Consider the following 13,627-nt stretch of genomic DNA (forward strand, 5'->3'; position numbering starts at 1 on the left):
CGTTTTTGGTAATGTTGTTCATTTTCTCTCTAAAGGGTATTTAACACGTGTTTTAGAGTTTTGGTACGTAATAAGCTTAAAAAAAACACACACAAAATACACAGTTTTGATATTTTATAGTGAATGTTTTTCTTCCTTTTTACTGTTTGGTGCCTAATATCCTCAAAAAACACCCTTTCTGAGAATGTCGTTTCTAACCCCGGATAGGGTGATTTGTATATATTTTGGAGGGTTGTTACATAATAAGCTGGAACTACTGAAAAGATACTTTTGGTATTGTTGTTTGCTATTCACATATAGGGTAATTTCCGTGCATTTTGGCGTTTTGGTACCTAACAATCTTAATAACACTCATAATACACCATTTTAGTAATATATATATATTTTTTTTGTCATATAGGGTGCTTGTCTGCATTTGACGTTTTAGTACGTAACATGGCGAAAACACTCATAATACACGTTTCTGGTAATGTTGTTCTATTTTTCCATATAGAGAGCGATTCACGTAATTTAGTGTTTTGGTATCAATAATGTTGAAAAACACTTATAACACACGTTTCTGTTAATATCGTTTCGTTTCCCAGTAACGGATACTTTGGATGCATTTTGGCGTTTGTTACCTAAATAGCTCAAAAACACTCAAAACAAACGTTTTTCTTATATGGTTTTGTTTCACCTTAAAGGGTGTTTTACATATGTTTCAGCGTTTTGGTACGTAAGAAGCTTAAGATTTCTTAAAAGACACGTTGTTGATAATGTTACTTTGTTTCCCTCTGCTTTCTAGCGTTTTCGTGCCTAATATGCTTAAATCACCCAAATTACACGTTTCTGGTGATGTCGATTCGCTACCCAAATAGGGTGCTTTGCATGCATTTTCACGTTTTGGTACCCAACAAGTTGGAAAACAATGAAAAGACAAATTCTCGGTTATGTACTTGTTTCTCCATGAACAACGTTTTGTATGCGTTTTCGCGTTTTGGTACTAAGAAGCTGAAAAACGTTCAAAAGACAAGTATTTGTTATTGTTATTTGTTTTAGCCTTATTGGGAGTTTGCATGCACTTTAGCGTTTTGGTAAAAACACTTATAATACAGGTTTTTGTAATATCATTCTGTTTCTTCTTATAGGGTGCTTTATATGCATTTTAGCATTTTGGTACCTAACATTGAGAAAAGCACTCATAATACAAGTTTTTGATAATGCTGTTCTGTTTTTCAATATAGTGATATTCACGTGGTTTTAGCGTTTTGGTACAGAAGAAGTTAAAAAAAACAATTATAACACACGTTTCTGTTAATATCGTTTCGTTTCTCCATATCGGGTGATTATCATGGACTTTGGTGTTTTGTTACCTTACAAGCTCAAAAACAATGAAGAAACACAGTTTTTGGTAATGTTGTTCTGTTTCTCTATAAACAGTGTTACACTGTTTTAGACTTTTGGTACGGAAGAAGGATAATGTTTTATTTTCCCATATAGAGTGTTTTCAATGTTTTTATAGGATTTTTGTGGCTAATATGCTAAAAAAAAAAAAAAAAACACAGAAGTGACACATCTCTGGGAATGCCGTTTCGTTAACTCAAATAGGATGCTTTGCATGTGTTTTGTTATTTTGGTACCCAGCATGCTGGAAAAAAAAAAAAACACGTTTTTGGGAACGTTGCTCTGTTTCTCCATAAAGAGCGTTTCGCATGTTTGAACTTTTTGGTATGTTACGAGCTTAAAAGAAAAAAAAAAAAACATAACGCACGTTTTTGTATCCAAAATGCATATAAAGCAATCTGTATGAGTGCTTTGTATGTATTTTGGAGTTTTGGTACCTAAACACAAAGAAAAACACTCACAGTAGGTTTTTGGTAATGTTATTCTGTTTCTCCATATATACAAATATTCGCGCGTTTTAGCGTTTTGGTACATAAGAAGATAAACCCTCAAAATACACACGATGATAATGTTATTTTGTCTTCCCATGTAAAGTATTTTTTCATGTGTTTTAGAGTTTTGGTGCTTAATATGCTCAAAAACTTCCAAATGGCACGTTTTCTGTTAATGTCGTTCTAGTATCTAACCAGCTGGAAAATATTAAACACACAAGTTTTCAGTAATGTTGTTAGGTTTCTCAATAAGAGGTGTTTTGCACGCGTTGTTAAAAGACAAGTTTTTTTTTGCAATGTTGTTTGCTTTTCTCAAATAGAGTGCTTTGCATGCACATTATCGTTTTGGTAAATAACAAGCTCAAAAAAACACTCTTAATAGATTTTTCTGTTAATATCGTTTTATTTCAAAATATCGGGTAATTTGCATGCATTTTGGCGTTTTGGTACCTTTCAAGATCAAAAAAACTCAAAACACCCGTTTTTGGTAATGTTTTGTTCCTCCATAAAGATTGTTTTGGAGCGTTTTAGCGATTTGGTACGTAATAAGCTCAAAAAACACGCAAAAGACACGTTTTTTATAATGTTTTATTTTCCCATGTATAGTGTTTTCCATTCTTATCAGCGTTTTAATGTAAAAAAAAAAAAAACACCCAAATGACACTTTTCTGGTAAAATCGTTTTATTACCCCAAATAGGATATTTTGCATGTATTTTGTCGTCTTTGTACCTAACAAGATGGAAAACGCTTAAAACACACAAGTTCGTAATGTTGTTCTACTTGCCCATGAATGGCGTTTTGCATACATTTTAACGTTTTAGTACGTAAGCAAAAAAAAAAAAAACAATCAAAAGAATGTTCTTTATTTTTCCCATACAGCGTGCTTTGCATGCACTTAAACGTTTTGGTACCTAACAAGCACAAAAACACTCATTATATTTTTTTTCTAATAAATTTGTTCTGTTTCTTCATATTGGCTACTTTGTATGCATTTTGGCGTTTTAGTACCTAACACAGGGAAAAACACTCATAATACACGTGTTTGGTAATGTTCTGTTTCTTCGATAGGGTGATTTGTATGCATTTTGGAGTTTTATTATCTAACATTGCGAGAAAAAAAAAAAAAAACTTGTAATACACGTTTTTCGTAACATTGTTCTTTTTCTTTATATAGAGTGTTATTCATATATTTTTGAGTTTTGGACAAAATCTCATAATGCACTTATCTGTTAATATCGTTTCGTTTCCTAATATCGGGTAATATGCATGCATTTTGGTGTTTTCCGATCTAGAAAAGGCTGAAAAACATTCAATACAAATGTTGTTTCTCCATAAAAAAGTTATTTTCCACGCGTTTGAGTGTTTTGGTACATAAGAAACTAAAATATCAGCGATATGGTGCTTAATATACCCCAAAAGAACCCATATGACAATTTTCTGGTAATATCGTTCCGTTACTGCAACGAGGGTTCTTTGCATGTATTTTGGCATTTTGGTACTTATGAAGCTCAAAAACACTCAAAATACACGTTTTTGGCAATGTTGTCCTCTTTCTCCATTACACGTTATTTTGTATGTGTTTTAACGTCTTTGTACATAAGAAATAGAAAAAAAAAAAAAATTTATTTTTTTTTCCCATATAGGGTGCTTTGCTTGCACTTTCTCGTTTTAGTACCTAACAAGCTCCAAAATTTTCATAACACAAGATAATGGTAATGTTGTTCTGTTTCTTCATTTAGGGTTCTTTGTATGCATTTTCTCGTTTTGGTACCTGACATGGGGAATATTGTTAATATTATTAATTTGCATGAATTTTGGCGTTTTATTACCTAATAAGCTCAAAAAAAAAAAAAAAATCAAAACACAATTTTTTTTGCTAACGTTGTTCTGTTTCTTTAATAATAGGTGGTTTCGACGCATTTTAGAGTTTCGGTACGTAATAAGCTCAAAAAACACAAAAAAAAGTTATTTTTCATGAAGTTGTTTTGTTTTCCTATATAGAGTATTTTCCATTTTTTTTTTTTCTAGCGTTAGGTGCCTACTATGCTTAAAATTAATAAAACATGTTTCCGGGGATGTCGTTTCGTTACCCGAAAAAGGGTCCTTTACATATATTTTGAAAATTTTAAATAAAACAAGCTGGAAAACACTCAAAGCACACGTTTTTGGTAATGTTTTTCTGTTTCTCAATAAAGGGCGTTTTGTATGCGTTTTAGCGTTTTGGAATGTGAGGAGCTTTAAAATACTTTAAGGCAAGTTCTCGGTAACAGTTGGTTTTATTCCCATGTAATGTGATTGCCCAGCTTTTTAGTGCTTTATTACCTATCACGATCAAAAACACTCAAAAGACACTTTTCTGGTAATGTCATTTTTTTCCCACATAAAGCTAGTTTCGCATGCAATTTGGGGTTTTGGTAACTAAGAATATGAAAAGCACTCAAAATACACGCATTTGGTAAGGTTGTTCTGTTTCTCAATCAAGAGTGTTATTCATGAGTTTCAGCATTTTGGTATCTAAGAAACTTCTCCATATACACGAGGTTTTGTGTATTTTGCCTAGTGATTCTTGTGAAACTATAAAACACTCATTATACAAGTTTCTCGTAATGTCCTTTTGTTTCCTAATATAGAGTGCTTTCCATCCATTTTCGCGTTTTTTGTAGGTAACAAGCTCAAAAACACTCAAAATATACCTTTTTGGTAATGTTTTTCTATTTCTTCATATTGGTTTGTTTGCATCCGTTTTAGCGTTTTTTTACGTAAAACACTGAAAAAAAACATGTTTTCAGTAATTTTGTTTTGGATTCCCATATAGAGATACTTCCATATTATTTATATTTTTGGTGCCTAACATGCTGAAAAACACTCAAAAGACAGGTTTCTGGTAAAGTCGTTTAATTTCCTCATATAGGTGGCTTTGAATGCACTTTAGGGTTTGGTACATAACAGTCCGAAAAAAAGCTAAAATTAACTTTTTTTATGATGTTCTTTTTTCACATAATTTCCCTGAATTTTGCCAGATTTTTGGCACCTTCGTACCTATGAAAATTAATAAAAAAAAAATCCTATTTTTTATTTATTTTTCCTCTATAAAGAGTGTTATTTTTGGGTTTTAACTTTTTGGTACTTAAGGAACTTAAAAACACTCATAATACACGTTTCTCGTAATGTCCTTTCCTTTCCTAAACATAGAGTTCTTTGCATGTATTTAAGCGTTTATATAAGTAACATGATCAAAAACACTCAAAATACATATTTTTGGTAATGTTATTCTATTTCTTCATATTGGTTGGTTTGCATCCATCTGTTTTAGCGTTTTTCTACGTAAAACACTGAAAAGACACGTTTTCAGTAATTTTGTTTTGTATTCCCATATTGATTGATTTCCATATTATCTATCGTTTTGTTGCTTAACATACTGAAAAACACTCAAAAGACAGGTTTCTGGTAAATTCGTTTAATTTTCCCATGTAGGTGGCTTTGCATGCACTTTAGGGTTTGGTACATAACAGTCCGAAAAAAAGCTAAAATTAACTTTTTGGATAATGTTCTTTTATCACATAATTGCCATGAATTTTGCCAGAATTTTGGCATCTCGGTACCTATGAAGATGAATAAAAAAATAAAAAAAATCCTATATTTTTTATTTATTTATTTATTTTTTTTTTTCTAAAGAAAGAGTGTTTTTTTTGAGGGTTTTAGCTTTTTGATACTTAAGGAACTTAAAAACACTCATAATACACGTTTCTCGTAATGTCCTTTTCTTTCCCAAACATAAGGTTCTTTGCAGGTATTTAAGCGTTTTTATAAATAACATGATCAAAAACACTCAAAATATATGTTTTTGTAATGCTATTCTGTTTCTCCATAAAGGGTGTTTTGCATGCGTTTTAGTGTTTTGGTATGTAAGGAGATCAAAAACACTTAAAGTCAAGTTTTTGGTAAAAGTTGGTTTTATTCCCATGTAATGTAATTGCCCTGCTTTTTAGTGCTTTATTGCCTAACACGCTCAAAAACACTCAAAAGACACTTTTCTGGTAATGTCTTTTTTTTTTCCAAATAAAGCTAGTTTCGCATGCAATTTTTGGTTTTGGTAACTAAGAATGTGAAAAACACTCAAAATACACGCATATAGTAAGGTTGTTCTGTTTCTCAATTAAGAGTGGTATTCATGAGTTTCAGCACTGGTATCTAAGAAAATTCTCCATACACACGAGTTTTTTGCGTTTTTTGTCTTATGTTTCTTGTGAAACTATAAAACACTCATTATACACGTTTCTCGTAATATTCTTTTGTTGCCCAATATAGAGTGGTTAGCATCCATTTTCGTGTTTTTTTTGTAGGTAATAAGCTCAAAAACACTCAAAATATACCTTTTTGGTAATGTTTTTCTATTTCTTGATATTGTTTGGTTTGCATCCGTTTTAGCGTTTTTTTACGTATAACACTGAAAAGACACGTTTTCAGTAATTTTCTTTTACATTCCCATATAGAGAGACTTATTATTATTATTATTATTATTATTATTATTATTTATCGTTTTCGTGCCTAACATGCTAAAAACACTCAAAAGACAGTTTTCTTGGAAAGTCGTTTAATTTCCTCATGTAGATGGGTTTGCATGCACTTTAGGGTTTGGTACATAACAGTCCGAAAAAAAAAAGCTAAAATTAACTTTTTTCGATAATGTTCTTTCTTCCACATAATTTCACTGAATTTTAACAGAATTTTGGCATCTTGGTACATATGAAGATAAAAAAAAATAAAAAATTGGTATTTTTTTTCTTTTACTTTTTTTTGGGGGGGCGTTTCTTTATATAGAGTGTTGTTTGTGGGTTTTAGCTTTTTGGTACTTAAGGAACTTAAAAACACTCATAATACACGTTTCTCGTAATGTCCTTTCATTTCCCAAACATAGGGTTCTTTGCATGTATTTAAGCGTTTTTATAGGTAACATGATCAAAAACACTCAAAATACATGTTTTTGGTAATGTTTTTCTGTTTCTCCATAAAGGATGTTTTATATGCCTGCCGCTTAGCCATGACCTTATCCAATCTAAACACCTCATCTCTCTCGTGCGCCCTAACCTTTCTCAGTAGCCTCTGATGGGGTACCTTGTCAAACGCTTTACTAAAGTCCTGATATAGGATGCCATAACTATCACCATTATCTTCCGCCTGGTAAACCTTACTGTATAAACTTGCCAAGTTTATCAGGTAAGACTCCCCCCTCGTGAGGCCATGCTGTAACTGATTTATCAAGTTATGTTTGTCTAACTGCTCTTAAATGTTCTTCGCTATTATTGACTCCATTATTTTACATTCAACAGAAGTTAAGCTGACAGGTCTATAATTAGATGTTAATTTTGTATTTTTCTCCTTTCTTAAAGATAGGTACTATATTTGCCTACCTCCACATTACCGATACCTCACATGACTAAAGTGATTTCCTTAGGACAGAAACTAACAATTTACTTATAACCTTTTTCCATTCCTTAAATACTCTGGAATATATTTCATCTGGTCTGGAACTTTTCAGCTTATCTATCTCCTGTTCCACTATCTCTTTACTTATGGTAATATCTGTCAGCTTCTCATTTTCTTCTACTCTAAATATCTTGTCACTATTCGGCAAATCCTGCATGTTTTCCTGGGCAAAGACAGTTAAAAAATACTCGTTCACAATTTTACTAATCCCCTCCCAACAACTAAGCAGGTCCCATTCTGCTGTCTTTAAGGAACTATTGTTTCTCTATTCTTCGTCTTATATGCCTGATAAAATCCCTTGGGGTCCATCTTGGCTTGGCTAGCTACCTTTAATTCATAACTATTTTTAGCTTTCCTTGTTAAACTCCTGACTTTTCTAATTCATTATATTATGGCCTTAAAACCACTTCCCCTGTCTTTAATCTCATATATACTTCTCTTTCGCCCTATGTAATGTTTTAACCTCAGTCATCCATATAGGATCATTCTTCTGCGATCTTATTCTTCTGTAAGGGATATTCCCTAACTGTCCTGAATGTAATTTATCAACGAAATATTTATTTCGCTTCTCTATAAAGGGTGTTTTGGTTGAGTTTTAGCGTTTCTGTACATAAGAACCTTTAAAACACGTTTTTAGTAATGTTATTTTGTATTCCTTTATGGAGCGCTTTAGAAAACGCACAGTGATGAAGCTTTACACCCATATTTTATTCAGCATTTTATGGTCTTATTATCATTTAAACATAATTTTAAGGACATTCATGTATTTTATTTTACTTAGAGGTAGATATTGCACTTTAGTGTAGAAATACTATTTTAGTTACCATGATTATTTTATACTCGTAATATTTTTTGATGACAACATTCTGCAATTTAATCATTTAGTAGTATACTAAGATATTTCAATCTACAGTTTAGTTTTATGACCTCCATATTTATGTAAAGCTATGTGAATTATAATGTACTTAATAACCACTTTCGTGGAATAAAGAATCTGAATCTTTCCATGCTTTTCAGCGTTTTGGTGTCTAACACGTTGAAAAACACTCAAAAGACACGTTGATGATAATGTCGTTTCGTTTCCCGATAAAGGGGGCTTCCAATGCATTTTGTCTTTTGGTACTTAACAATATGAAAAAAAGTTTAAGTAAAAGTTTTCGGTAGAGTTATTTTTCCATATAAAGTTCTAATCATGTGTTTTTGAGTCTGGGTACCTAAAAAGCTCAAAATCTCTCATAATACACTTTTCTCGTAATGGCCTTTCTTTTCTCCATGTAGGATGCTTTGCGTGTAATTTGGCACTTTTATACTTAACAAGCACAAAAACAATCAAAATACAAGTTTTTGGTAATCTTAATTTGTTTCTCCGTAAAGGTTGTTTTGCATGATTTTCAGCGATTTCGGATGTAAGAAGGTGAAAAACACTCTAAAGATACTTTCTTGGTAATGTTATTTTATATTGCCAAATAGGGTGCTTTCAATGCTTTTTAGCATTTTGGTTCCTAACACTCAAGTAAACACTCAAAAGACACGTTTCCTGTAATATCGTTTTGCTTCTTCATATAGGGATCTGCATGCATTATGATGTTTTGCTAATAATGTGAAAAACGCTCAAAATAAAGATTTTAGGTAATGTTTTTTTTTTCTATATATAGGGTGCTATTCATCCTTTTTAGCGTTTTGGTACTTAGGAAGCTTACTTAGAAAGCTCATTTTGACGTTTTGGTTTATAAAAAGAGAGAAAAAAAAACACTCAAAAACACGTTTTGGGTGACGTTCTGTTTCTCTATTAAGAGATATAGAATATATTTAATTTTCATTCAGGCGGTTTAGTGTTTGGTACCTAAGAGACTCAAAACTCTGATAATGCACTTTTCTCGTAATGTCCTATCGTTTCCTCATACAGGGTGCTTTACATACATTTTTAAGATGATGTACGTAACAGACTCGAAAACACTCAAAATACACGTTTTTGGTCATTTTTGTTTTCTATTTGGTAAGATTATTTGTGTTTGTTGCACGTGTTTTAGCGTTTTGGAACGTAAAAAGTTTAAAACACTTAAAAGACATGCTTATTATTTTGCATTTCTATATAAGGTGCTTTCCATGCTATTTAGCGTTTTCGTGCCTAACACGCTGAAAAACACATAAAAACACATTTATTACATTGTATTTTAATTTTCTCGTATAGCGAGCAAGCATTATGGTGTTTTGCTACCTGACAATGTGAAAAACATTCAAATTACACGATTTTGGTAATGTTTTTTTCTTATTCCATTGTTGCGTTTTGGTTCCTGAGAAGCTAAAAAAAAAAAAAAAAAACTCATAATACACGTTTTTTGTCATGTCCTTTCGTTTCCTCATAAAGGCTGTTTTTTGTGCTTTGGTACCTAAGAGGGTGTTTGCATGTATTTTGACATTTTAGTTCGTAAGAACCTAAAAAAAAAACACTATAAAGACACGTTTTAGTAAAGTTATTTTGTATTCCCCTATGGGGTGATTTCGTTGCTTCTTACTGATTTGGTGCCTAACACGCTCAAAAAATAACAAAAGACAAGTTTCTAGTGATTTCGTTTCGTTTCTTCATATAGGTTGCTTTACATGCATGTTGGCGTTTTGGTAATTATCAATGTAAAAAAATACCCGTTTTTGGTAAGTTTGTTCTTTTTCTTCAGAGCACTATTGAAGTACTGATTTGGTACTTAAAAAAAGTAATAAAAAAAAAAAAAACATAACAAACGTTTCTCGTAATGTTCTTTTTATTTCCATATGCAGGGTGATTTGTTTGATGACAGGCGATTTTGTACATAATAATATCAATAAAAAAAAAACACAAAATACACGTTTTTGGTTAATGTATTCTGTTTCTCTATATATGGTATTTTCATGCGTTTTTAAAGTCGTTTCATATATCTATATATGGGTCTTTGCATGAATTTTGGCTTTTTGGTAACTAACAATGTCATAACATTCAAAATGCACGTTTTTTTTTTTTGGCAGTATTGTTCTGTTTCTCCATATAGAGTGTTTTTCATGCGTTTTACCCTTTTGATACTAAGAAAATAAAAAAAAAACACGTTTCTCGTAATGTCTTTTAATTTTTCCCATATAGGGTATTTCCGATTGATTTAGGCGTTTTTTTACGTAACAATCTTACAAAAGACTCAAAATACTTGTTTTGTATGCGTTTTAGCGTTTTCGTATGTAAGGAGCTTAAAAACACTTAAAGGCAAGTTATTGGTAAAAGTTGGTTTTATTCCCATGTAATGTGATTGCCCTGCTTTTTAGTGCTTTATTGCCTAACACGCTCAAAAAAACTCAAAAGACACTTTTCTGGTAATATTTTTTTCACACATAAAGCTAGTTTCGCATGCAATTTGGGGTTTTGGTAAGTAAGAATGTTAATAAGATTCAAAATACACCCATTTGGTAAGGTTGTTCTGTTTCTCAATTAAGAGTGTTATTCATGAATTTTAATATTTTGGTATCTAAGAAACATCTCCATATACACGAGTTTTTGCGTGTTTTGCCTTGTGGTTCTTGTGAAACTATAAAACACTCATTATACACGTTTCTCCTAATGTCCTTTTCTTTCCCAATATAGAGTGCTTTGCAACTATTTTCGCGTTTTTTGTAGGTAACAAGCTCAAAAACACTCAAAATATAACTTTTTAGTAACATTATTCTATTTCTTCATATTGGTTGGTTTGTATCCGTTTTAATGTTTTTCTAAGTAAAACACTAAAAAGACACGTTTTCAGTAATTTTGTTTTGGATTCCCAAATAGAGTGACTTCCATATTATTTATCGTTTTGGTGCCTAACTTGCTGAAAAAAACACTCAAAAGACAGGTATCTGGAAAAGTCGTTTAATTTCCTCATGTAGGTGGCTTTGCATACACTTTAGGGTTTGGTTTATAACAGTCCGAAAAAAAAGAAGCTAAAATTAACTTTTTTCATAATATTATTTTTTCACATAATTTCCCTGAATTTTGCCAGAATTTTGGCATCTCGGTACCTATGAAGATAAATAAGAAAAAAAATCCTAGTTTTTATTTATTTATTTATTTTCTCTATAAAGAGTGTTATTTGTGGGTTTTAATTCTTTTAGTACTTATGGAACTTAAAAACACTCATAATACACGTTTTTCGTAAAGTCCTTTCGTTTCCCAAACATAGGGTTCTTTGCATGTATTTAAGCGTTTTTATACGTAACAGATCAAAAACACTGAAAATTCATGTTTTTCGTAATGTTATTTTGTTTCTCCATAAAGGGTGTTTTGCATGCATTTTAACGTTTTGGTATGTAAGGAGCTGAAAACACTTAAAGACAAGTTCTTGGTAAATGTTGGTTTTATTCCCATGTAATGTCATTGCCCTGCTTTTTTGTGCTTTATTGCCTAACACGCTCAAAAACACTCAAAAGACAATTTTTTTCTGGTAATGTCATTTATTTCCCATATAAAGCTAGTTTTGCATGTAATTTCAGATTTTGGTAACTAAGAATGTGAAAAACACTCAAAATGCACGCATTTGGTAAGGTTGTTCTGTTTCTCAATTAAGAGTGTTATTCATGAATTTCAGCATTTTGGAGCATATGGAGCATCTCCATATACACGAGTTTTTGCTTGTATTGCCTTGTGGTTCTTGTGAAACTATAAAACACGCATTATAAACGTTTCTCGTAATGTCCTTTTGTTTCCCAATATAGAGAGATTTGCATCCATTTTCGCTCAAAAACACACAAAAAAAATTTTGGTAATATTATTCTATTTCATGATATTGGTTGATTTGCATTCGTTTTACCGTTTTTCTACGTAAAACACTGAAAAGACACGTTTTCAGTCATTTTGTTTTGGATATCCATACAGAGTGACTTCCATATTATTTATTGTTTTGGTGCCTAAAATACTGAAAAAAAAGCAAAAGACAGGTTTCAGGTAAACTTGTTTAATTTTCCCATATAGGTGGCTCTACATGCACTTTAGGGTATGGTACATAACGGTCTGAAAAAAAGCTAAAATTAACTTTTTTGATATTCTTTTTTCACATAATTTCCCTGAATTTTGCCAGAATTTTGGCATCTCGGTACCAATGAAGATCAATAACAAAAAAAAATGCTATTTTTTCATATATTTATTTATTTTTTTTCTCTATAAAGAGTGTTATTTGTGGGTTTAAGCTTTTTGGTACTTAAGGAACGTAAAAACAGTCATAATACTCGTTTCTCGTAATATCCTTTTCTTTCCTAAAGATAAGGTTCTTTGCATGTATTTAAGCGTTTTTATAGGTAACATGATCAAAAACACTCAAAATATATCTTTTTGGTAATGTTATTCTATTTCTTCATATTGGTTAGTTTCCATCCGTTTTAGCGTTTTTCTACGTAAAACACAGAAAAGACACGTTTTCAGTAATTTTGTTTTGGATTTCCATATAGAGTAACTTCCATGTTATTTATCGTTTTCATGCCTAACATGCTGAAAAAACACTCAAAAGACAGGTTTCTTGTAAAGTCGTTTAATTTCCCCATATAGGTGTCTTTGCATACACTTTAGTGTTTGGTACATAACAGTCCGAAAAAAAAGCTAAAATTAAACTTTTTCATAATATTCTTTTTTCACGTAATTTTCCTGAATTTTGCCAGATTTTTGGCATCTCGGTAACTATGAAGATCAATAAAAAAATGCTATTTTGTTATTTATTTATCTATTTTTTTCTCTATAAAGAGTGTTATTTGTGGGTTTTAGCTTTTTGGTACTTAAGGAACTTATAAACACTCATAATACACATTCCTCGTAATGTCCTTCCATTCCCAAACATAGGGTTCTTCGCATGTATTTAAGCGTTTTTATTGGTAACAAGCTCAAAAACACTCAAAATAAATGTGTTTGATAATGTTATTCTGTTTTTCCATAAAGGATGTTTTGCATGGGTTTTAGCGTTTTGGAATGTAAGGAGCTCAAAAAAACTTCAAGTTCTTGGCAAGTTCTTGGTAAAAGTTGGTTATATTCCCATGTAATGTGATTGCCCTGCTTTTTAGCGCTTTATTGCCTAACACGCTGGAAAACACTAAAAAGACATTTTTCTAGTAATTTCATTTTTTCCACAGTTTCGCATGTAATTTGGGGTTGGACCACTAAGAATGTGAAAAAAACACTCAAAATACACTCATTTCCTAAGTTTGTTCTGTTTCTGAACTAAGAGTGTTATTCATGAGTTTCAGCATTTTGGTATCTAAGAAACTTCTCCATATATACGAGTTT

Source organism: Scylla paramamosain, chromosome 4 (assembly GCF_035594125.1).
Source record: "Scylla paramamosain isolate STU-SP2022 chromosome 4, ASM3559412v1, whole genome shotgun sequence".
Classification (NCBI taxonomy): Eukaryota; Metazoa; Arthropoda; class Malacostraca; order Decapoda; family Portunidae; genus Scylla; species Scylla paramamosain.